This window comes from Choloepus didactylus, chromosome 2 (assembly GCF_015220235.1).
Source record: "Choloepus didactylus isolate mChoDid1 chromosome 2, mChoDid1.pri, whole genome shotgun sequence".
NCBI lineage: Eukaryota > Metazoa > Chordata > Mammalia > Pilosa > Megalonychidae > Choloepus > Choloepus didactylus.
The window spans coordinates 101,135,262-101,146,114 of record NC_051308.1 but is presented as its reverse complement, the minus strand read 5'-3'; the positions used below and the strand labels follow the sequence as shown (position 1 = coordinate 101,146,114).

Genomic DNA, 10,853 nt, shown 5'->3' with positions numbered 1-10,853 from the left:
TAACCCAAAGGGAAGAGGGAATTTCCAAAATAGTCCAGAAAACAATAAGCATCACCAGACGCTTCATTCTACTATTCCCATCCCTACAACTGTGGATCAAAAGCCTCAAAGTTAGTGTTAAAAGAGCTGCATTTGAATCCCAGCTCTGCCAATTAAGGGTATATGAGCTTCATTGAATCCCTTGAGCTTTCTGAACTTATGTTTCATCATCTGTAATGTAGGAAAATAGTGCATACAAGATGTGGAAAGACTCAAATGAGATAATGTATATGAAATTTCTTTGTGAAGTCAAAGGGCTATAGAAACATTAACTGCTATGGTTATAAAGGAGAAACCTTCCCACTGCTTTTCTGGTGATCGTCTCTGGGCAACAAGCTCTCATATGACAGCAGATCCATCCTGTTGGAGTGGAGTTGCCTAAGTCTGTACTTGCTTTACCTGTCTTACGCTAAAGTTTCTCCCAAATGCTTCACTACCACTCATTTATATAATTGGCCAGTTTCTCACTGACACACCAAGTTCTGGATAATACCAGATATTCCAGGGACAACTTTAGTGTTTTGAAGTGCCGGAAACCTAGGATAATTGTGAACAGTGTCTGGAAGAAATCAGATCTGGGATATCTTTAAACTTGATTTTCCTCTGCTTACCTCCCAGTTCCTTCTCCACTATACTATATAACATCCCAATGTCCCATCCAGTTGTGATTTTGTGATGACTTGTGCTTAAAATCTCTATCAAAGAAAGAATCAAGTTAAAAGGCAACTAGAGGGATGCACTGATGATGACCTGGTTGACTCAGCAGTGCCAAGACCCGACGATGACTCTGAATAATGTCATCATGTGCCAGGGCACCGGGCTATGCGGCTGCAGTAGCAGCAGCATTGGAGCATGCCAGCTGATGGCAGGCCTCTGATGGTTCAGAAAAAGCCCCTCATACAACCACCGTGACTGTCACTCTGTTGCTTCTGAGGAACCCTGCTGCTGGAGCTGGTCCTCTGACTCCACAGACTCAGTTATCTCCTCAGAATCAGGGAACACCTGCTACTGGGTGGTGCTACTGGGTGAGGAACAGAGGGTGGGCAAGTCCACTCTAGCCAACATCTTTGCAGGCAACATCTTTGCAGGCATGCACAACAGCATGGAAAGCGACTGTGAGGTGCAGAGAAGATACATATGAGTGAACCCTGATTGTTGATGGAGAAAGTGCAACAATTATACTCCTGGACATATGGGAAAATAAGGGAGAGAATGAATGGCTCCAAGACCACTGCATGCAAGTTGGGGATGCGTACTTCATTGTCTTCTCTATCACTGACCGAGCGAGCTTTGAGAAAGCACCTGAGCTTCAAATCCAGCTGCGCAGGGCCTGTCAGACAGAGGACATTCCTATAGTCTTGGTTGGCAACAAAAGTGACCTGGTGCAGTGTTAAGAAGTGTCTGTATCAGAAGGGAGAGCATGTGCTGTGGTGTTCAACTGCAAGTTCACTGAGACCTCCACGGCTGTCCAGCACAACGCCAAAGAGCTGTTTGAGGGCATTGTGTGTCAGGTTCACCTTCGATTGGACAGCAAGGAGAAGAACCAGCAGCAGCTGGCCTACCAGAAGAGGGAGAGTATCCCCCAGGCAAGCCAGGCATTTGGGGCAAGGTCATGGTCAAAACGACATAAATAAGGCCTTCAAGCTCAAGTCCAAATCCTGCCATGAGCTCTCTGTTCTCTAGGCACCCAGAATCACCAAGCTGTTCCCCCGGACATTGCTGATGGCCGTTTGGACCAATAATCTATATTAGATTGGATGCTTAGGTGTCGTTAGTTGTGGCTTCCCCCATTGCAGCTGGGAATTAACGAGTTAGCCTCATAGGCAACATAATGCATGGGAAATGAGCCATCTTTATAGAGTCTCTATTTTTTCACAGGAAAAGCCTTGCCCTTTGCTACTAGAACACCCAACACTCAATAGAGGATGTCTTTGGTGTTCACATGTGTTTTCTCTCTCCTTTGGATAGTAGAAAATTGAAGCCTACAAAAGAAAGCCTAGAATAAGAGCTTCTCATTATTAAAATTTTGCCCAGTATTTTGATAAGTGATTTTGAGTCCAGTAGGTCACAATGAAATACAGGAAAGCCAAGGAAGGGCTTATTCAAAGGAGAGAGGACTTCCTATGTTCCTAATACTCCCTGGAGCTAGAATCATAAAACTGGGCTCATCCTGATCATGACTATTATTGCTCCACAGAGCTGTGAAAAGAAATGATGGACCTTGCTGGAAACTAAAGCTTAGCAAACAGTTTCTGTTCAATACTCACAGTTAGGAATCCAGAGATTTATAGAATTGGAAACTGATGTATTTACAATTTATGGGTTCAAAAATTATATCTCACTTATGTGGCTTACATTTTTTTTTATTTAGGAGAAAATTTTTTAAATCAAATTTTACTTAGTCAAACTACCTTTTATGTTTCTTTATTTTTGAAATCATGGAGCCATAACAACCATATTTTAAAAATCTGAATAATGCCAAATTTTAAAATAGAATCAGTGGTCTGAATTTTTATAACTACATATCATAAATACTTCCAGTACTTTGGATTGACCCTTGTATACCACAGCCCTGCTTTATTTATTATCATTTTGCAAAATAACCATTTTAACATTTGATAAAGTATATTTGTGAACAAGTTTCTTAACAAGAAAAATGTCCATTTTATTTCCATTTTCTATCTTTTTCAGAACATGCAAGTTTTTACCTATTTGTCTTATAATAAAAGACATAAAATCTTTGGGGAAAAAAGGCAACTAGAGTCAGTTCTGGGAGCAAATTTTGTAGCAAATTTGCTGTTGTGATTGAGGAGATACACATCAGGAAAGAGTTCAGAATAACCCACACTTTATCTCTAAAAGGCAGCATGAAAAATTAGACAATGTACAATGATTCCAAATGTACAAATAAAGTAGAGCTCCTCCTCACTGACTATTGCATTTTATCTCCACAAAGTTTCGGCGAAGTGTGCATTACCACCAACAAAAATTTACAGATAATGAAATAGATTCTGAGATTTTAAGCTTTTTGCCCCAAGCCCATACTCATTTTTGAGCCTAGTGTCCCATCTGCTATATTCATTCTCTTCCTCTTTCCTCCCAAATGATAGGCAGTGTAACGTTGTGGTTGTGACAGTCACTTAAGAATAAAAATCCAGCCTATTGAATGGGATGTGTTTGCTTCCATGGAGTCAGGAGTCCTCAGTGTTTTACAACAAACACTTAATGAGCCTAGTATGGACCCAACCTTGTGCTAGGCACTGGCATGCTAATGACAAAGCACATTCCTTGCTATCAAAAGACTTTCAAAATTGTAGTTTGAAAGCTATCACCTTTTTGTATACATGTTATATTTCACAGTAGGGAAATAGCTGAAACTATGATACTATAACTCATGACAACTCTGGAAATTTCCTATACAACTTCTTGTTGAAACATACTTTGAAACATATTACCTTTTTTGTGCATATGTTATATTTCACAATAAGGAAATAACTGAAACTGGAGCTGTAACCTTTGAAATTTGTTTTCTAACTACTTGTTGAATTTCACTTGGAAAGTTATCACTTCTATTTATATATGTTATATTCTACAATAAAAAATATGACAATAAAAAAACAAAAGACTTTCAGTTTAGTAGGAGAGACACATATGTCTCTCCTATGGTTATTAAAGAATCCCAGCTTTTATGATTGAGGTAACTGTAGACTATAGTAGGGCAAGGGCAAACCAGAGACGAATAAAAATGATTATGTATAGGAGGCCAGGGAATGAGGTTGAGAGTGCAAGGATAGTTTTGAGAGTTATCTGAGTATATGTTTATGTAGTTTTGACTTTTAAACTGTGTAAATGTTTTACATATTACAAAATTAAATTGAATTAAGATAAACGACTACAGTGGGGGTGAATAGGAGTGAGCAACTTGTTTCTTGAGGAATGGAAAGAAGTCATAAAAGACTTCGTAGAGATACGAATTTTGAAGGCAGTGCTTTTGTTGTTTGTGATGTATTGTTTGTGTGTTTTAACATAGTATAAAAAGACAAGCAAGTGAATGAATGCTTAAAATATGTTCATCATTAACTGTTTCTCCCCAATCACAATATTGTGGCACTATGTGGGTTGCATGAGAGATAGGCATGAGGGTGTGGGGACAAGGGTGTCAGTTGCTTTGGCAGTGATTAATAACAGGACCACGGGCAAAATGGTATCATCTGTAAATTGAGGAAGACTAACAAATGGGCTTCAAATCATTTTCCATTCTAGGATTCTACATAGAATTATCAACAGTTTATCAACCATACTATAGATATATTTCCTTGGGCTATCATTTCAGAGTCCCTCTTAAGCCAACCTTTTTATTTGTCATAATTAGAATATAAACCAAGATTCCAGAATTTACTAAGTGTTCCTCATTATTGTGGTCATTTAACCATAAAATATTCACAACCTAGGTCTTGTAACCCCTGGCCTTTCTCTCTCACGGGAAGGCTGGAGAATTGCTCAGAAAGATGACCTTCCCATTTGGGTCAACAAGAGCTGCAACTGTTTCTAAGGAGGGCATCTTACTGCTGTCAAATTGACTGGGGTTGTCACACATGAAGCCTGCTGTCACTGTATCTTGCTCAGAACCAGCCCCTTAGCTTGCTGAGTCAAGCTGTGCTGACTCTCAGTGATAGAATTTTAATGTGAGGGATGACAGAGGCCTTGGAGTTAATGTGTGCACAGAGGTGACAGTTTTGAATGTCAGCCAAAGCACAAATGCCTGCCTGAAATTAATTTTGGGGGTGGCAGAAAGTCAGAGGAAGATGGAAAGAAGTAGTATGGAGAATTGAGATAGGTTGAGTCAAATCTACTACCATCTGCTGCAAAGAAAGACATCATTCTGAACACAGACATGAAATATCTGAGCCTGGGAGATAAAAACAGCATTGGCCTTGTCAGGTAATTCTATTGGTTTAATTTTTAATTGACCTAGTGTACCAGTTGCCACTGAACCCGTTTCTCTTTGTTAAAGTTGCAAAAAGTAGACATGGATTGTCTGGTGATATGAGTTAGAAAGTTGTCCTTTAAGGGGGAAATATTCAATTTTCTGGTGAAAAATAACCCAAACTGTACTTTATGTACTTTAATCTTCCTTTGGCATTGTCACATTAGAAACTTTCAAAAATTCCCCATTATTTAGAGAACAACATTCATATCTTTAATTTGGCTGCTGTAGGCCAAATAATGTCCACCTGCTTCAAAGATGTCTACATCCCAGCCCTCAGAACCTATGAAGATATCATGTTACATGGCAAAGGGAAATTCTGGTAGCAAATGAGATTACATTTACTAATCAGCTGACTTTAAAATAGGGAGATTATCCTGGATTATCCAGGTGGGCCCAATGTAATCACAAGGGTCCTTAAAAACAGTGCAAATGGAAACAATCTTGTGGAAGGAAAGCCAGAGTCAGAGTGCTATGATGTGAGATAGACTCAACTGGCCATTCCTGGATTTGAAGATGCAATGAGGCCACAAGCCAAGACATGTAGGTGGCCTCTAGAAACTGAAAAAGGCAAGGAAATGGATTCTCCCCTAGAGCTTCCAGAAGGAATGCTGCCTTACTGATGTCTGGATTTCAGCCTACCTCCATCAGAATCCTGACCTACAGAACAGTAAGATAACAAATTTGTGCAGTTTATAAAACTATGCTTAGGGTAATTTGTTACAGCAGCAGTAGTAACCTAATACACTGGCCTTCAAGGTCTTGTACAGTGTTATCCTCTTTTGTCCTTAATTTCCCTACATGAACCCTGTCTCTGAACTCTGAATGCTCATCTCTAAACATGCCTTTTGCATTCCAGACTTTGTTATTCCATTTCCAATGTCTGGAATTAAACACTTTCTCCTCCAGGGTTGATGAGGACCTGGCACACATCACTGTGGGGCTACCCAGTGCCAGAACAGAGGGAGGGATCTTGAGGGCTGGTTATGTTGGGTCATGCTACTTACTGTGAGCTGAAGCAAGAAGTAAGAGGGGAAAATCTGGGTCAGATGAAGAGCAGAAGCCAAAGAGGAAACACCTATTGCAAAGTCTTAGCCCAAAGCCTAGTCATGGGATCACAAACATAGGGCAAGAATAAGATTCTGAGGCCATATGGCTATAGGAACAAAACAGGGAATAAACAAGCATGCTCTGGAAAATTACTCTCATCTATTCTTGAGGGGCATACTACTCACTTCTGTAGCTGACCAGTGTATGGCATTACTATGTGTTGACTTAAAGGTGATGTTATGTGCAGCTATGAATCTCCTCCATTATCTTCAACTACCCCAATTCTACCCATCATTCAAGGTTTAGTGCAAGTCCAACCTCCTCCCCACAGCTTTCCCTGAATAATCCATCCCCAGTCAATTCTTTGAATTCTTAGCATTTGCTCTGTGCCATAGTCTGGAGGCTACATGTACGCCAGAAAGGATCAGGTTCTTTTAGTCCATCTGTGGGTGTAGACCTATTGTAGGTGGGACCTTTGGATTAGGTTATTTCAGTTGAGGTGTGACCCAGGATGGGTCTTAATCCTCTTACTAGAATCCTTTATAAAAGGATAAAAGACACACAGAAAACAGAGAGATACACCCAGAGAAGTTTAGAGAAAAAGCCACAGATGGAAAAGCTAGAAGCTGAAGCAACAAAACCAGAGAGAGAAGGAGCAGCAGATATTGCCACATGCCTTGCTATCTGACAGAGGAGCCCAAGCTCATTGGTGATTGGTCTTCAGAGAAGGTATCATCCTGTTGATGCCTTAATTGAGATATTTTCACAGCCTTAGAATTGTAAACTTGTAAGCTAATAAAAATAAGTCTTCATTGTTGAAAGCCAGTCCATTTCTGGTATATATTGCATTTTATCAGCTTTACCAAACCAAAACACCCTTTGTACCCCTCACTTGGTAGCTACAGTTCATTACCTTATATGTTTAGTTAAAGAAAGGTATTGTACATACAATTGTAAAAAAATTCACATACTACAAGCATAAAGAGGACATTTAAAGCAATCCTCAATCTGCCAATACTACATTTTGGTATCTACTTTTCTAGTCTGATATTCTTTTGTTACTTACAATAATTTTCTCATATATACATATATATATATATATATATATATATTTCATATACAGTCCCCCAAATTAAGTATATTGCAGGAAAGTTTATAAAACATAAATGATTTATGTCAAGTTTATTACACATTAAGCATAAATTATTTACAATTGCTAAGCCTATAGTGCTATTTAAACTGATTTAAACTTTTCACTTGTATTTATTTTTTCAACCATCAGCTTGTAAGTAACTTAAGGTAAGAGACCTTTAGTTAGATTGCCAGCATTTTATATCATTTTTCTGTCTTCACTGGTGCCTAGCATAGTGCACTGAAAATGTTATGTGCTAAATAAATATATATCAATTGATAATGATGAAAATGTTGTGACCCAAAAATCTCAGAAAATTTACCTACCTATACATGCATAGTATTTGTCATTGGTATGCTTTCAAATTTTACCAAGGAATTCCAATAATTATTTCTGTTCAGAAAATAGGGAAAAAAGTTGCCCCACACCAGTATTTTCACATTGGCCAGATTATTATAAATCCAGAGATATGTCAATTAGCATCAGAATTACTTGTTAAAATGTGGAAGGAGATAAACAGAGATAGAGTCCTTGTTAACTCATTAATATTCTCCATAATGAAAAATGATGCAGGAAAGAAATAGCCACGGTAATACGTATAATCAATCTAGCTTGGGAAAAGCGATGCAATTTGTTATCTTTACGGAGTTGCTCTGTTCTCCAGTCAGTTAGCTGGTATATTTATCAAATGCCCAGTTGGTGCATAATAGTCTACTGTTTCTCTGAGCTGCATGTTACTTGAGCTTCATTCACTCATCCTTTCATTCACTCATTCATTCATTCTCTAACAAGCATTCTGGTGTGCCTATAATGTACACTGTGATAGGTGATGTTAGTAATAAAGGTAAGCAAAACAGGTTTCACCCTCAAGACAGAATCAGTGGAAGGGAAAGTCACAAAAACAGACAATTATAAAATGAAAGAATGTGGAAGTGGATTTTGACAAGAGATGAACAAGGAGAAAGTCTAGTCTCTATACTCAAAAAAGTTCGAATTAAACAGCAAAGATAATACTACAAAATAAAATGTAGTTTTGACTTCAGTATTATGCCCAGGAGTGACTGGTTTTTGTAAAAACAGGATCCTAATGTGGGCTTAGTTCTTAGCAAGACCACAAAGTAAGGTGACAGGCTTTGCCCATGATTCAGGAGCTTGATATCAGAGTAGGCAGAAAGATTAGTTGCTAGCATACAAACATAAAGGGTACCAAGAGTAGGATTAGCAGAGTCAGAAATCCCAAGTCCTGAAATGAAAGCAAATTGACACCAGACAGGGTAGCTAGCTAGGGGCCAGCTTAAGAGCTAAGTTGAGATGTGGTTTGGTTTAGCCATATTTCACTTCACAATATATTTGCTTGCTGCTAGACGGGTGTCTGTTAGTGCAGCAGAGTGTATTTTACTGTTGCAGAGTGTTTTAAACATTCCTACATGGTTGTACTCTACTGAGGACGACCATGTAATAGGAATGGGAGAGCATAGGGAGGGGAGAAGAAGAAGATGCCTAACCACAGTCCCTGCTATGGAAATGTGATGGGTTATTTCATCCTAGCCCAAGTTCAAGGCATTATTCCCTCTAAACATTTCAGTAGTTCAGTATCAGTACAATAAAGCAAAGAACTGAAGGAATTGTTATATCAGGTAGGATGCTGTTGATGAAATAATAGAAAATTCAATACAAAATAGATTAAAGTAGTGTTTTACAAACTTCTTTGATGACAAGACTTACCTGAGGAGTTTGTTAAAATTGCAGTTTTCTAGGCTTTGCTCCTAAATATTCTGATTCTGGCAGTTGGGAGGGCCAGGGAATTTGTATTTTTTAAAATGTTACCATGGGTGTTTCTTATATTTACAGATGCTTGACAAATGCAGTCATCAGTGTCAACTTGGGCCCTAGATTTTTCCATCTGCACTGCCATCACCATTGTGTCTATCATCAGTGTGACCAGGATACTCTTGGTCACAAAATGGCTGCTGCAGTCCTGGAATCACATTCAGCAGCAGAAGAGAAAGTGTCTCTTCTAGTATGTGTCTTTCATTGAACAAGGAAGGAAGGAAGGAAGGAAGGAAGAAAGAAAGAACAGTAGGAAAGAAAGGAGGCTTGGAGGAAACAAACCTAATTTAGACATTCCTCAGTAGATATCTCCTTTTGTCTCATTGCAGAACTGCCCACCTTTAAACCACAGAGAACGGAATTACCATATTTGGCTTACAATATTCAGAATTTGCCATTGAGCTGTTAATAGTTCATTTTTTCTTAGCATGTGGCTTTACACAGATGGATGATCATCCAAATTCCAAGAAAGAATGATATGGGATTAAATGGGAAGACAATGGTGTCTACTGCAAGTTTGTACAGGTAAATACAATCATTTTACCAGTACAGTAAGTTTGATAGGAAAAGAATAATGAAAGCAAATAACTAATGTTTACTGACTGCTTAATAAATGATAGACACTGTTTTATTTATTTTTTTACATTTTGTAAATACAAATTTTATTGAGATATATTAACACACCACATAATCCATCCAAAGCATATAATCAATGACTCATAATATCGTCATATAGTTTTGCATTCATTGCCACAATAAATTTTAGAACATTTTCATTACTCCGAAATAAAGAAAAAAACATAAAAATAAAAATAAAAATGAAAAAGAACACCCAAACTATCCCATACCCCTCATTGCCCCTATAATTTATATATATATATTTTATCATCATTTTATTACTCATTTGCCTATACATTGGGTAAAGGAAGTGTCAGTCACCAAGTTTTCACAATCACACAGGCCATGATAAAAGCAATATAGTTATAATATTGTCATCAAGAATCAAATCTATTGGATTACAGTACAACAGATTCAGTCATTTCCTTCTGGCTAGTCGAATGCACTAGAATCTGAAAAGGAATATCTATATAATGCATAAGAATAACTTCCAGAATGATCTTGACTCCATTTGAAATCTCTCAGCCACTGAAACTTTCTTTTGTTTCATGTCTTTTCCCCTTTTCAGTTAAGAAGTCTTTCTCAATCTCACGATGGCAGGGCCTGACTCATCCCTGGAAGTCATGTACCACTTAGGGTGGAGGGTAGTGAATTTATTTGCAGAGTTGGCTTAGAGAGAGAGGTCACATCTGAGCAACGAAAGAAGCTCTCTGGGGCGACTTTTAGGCAAAATTATATGTAGGTTTAGTTTCTCTTTTGCAGGAGTAAGTTTCATAAGGGCAAGCCCCAAGATCAAGGGCTTGACTTACTAAATTGGGAGACACCAGGTGGGGAAGTTTAATATTTCCACATATCCCCCCCAGTCCTTCAAGGGGACTTTGCAAATACTTTTTAATTTTCTGCCCAAGATACTCTGGGGTACATGGGGGTATCACAATAACCTGTACAGAATAACAAGATCTCATTCCCCATTCTAGTTCCCATTCAACCATGTTGTTTAAATAAAATGACCATACAGGTTATATTAGAAAGTGTATACAGAGAATATAAATTTTGTGCCAAATAAACATCTCTTAAATAACAGTCAAAACTCATGAATAGATGTGACTGCTGTAAGAACTTACAATCTATGAACCTCTACAAGATGCCTCATTGAAGACTCTGTACTCCTGCATCATCATTTGCCCAATCTGTACC

The 10,853-nt window shown here is 38.2% G+C and overlaps 1 pseudogene; it reads left to right on the top strand.

The window, feature by feature from the left end:
• The first annotated feature begins 820 nt into the window (after positions 1–820).
• Positions 821–1,722, top strand: LOC119516756 (annotated as a pseudogene).
• Positions 1,723–10,853: the final 9,131 nt, after the last annotated feature.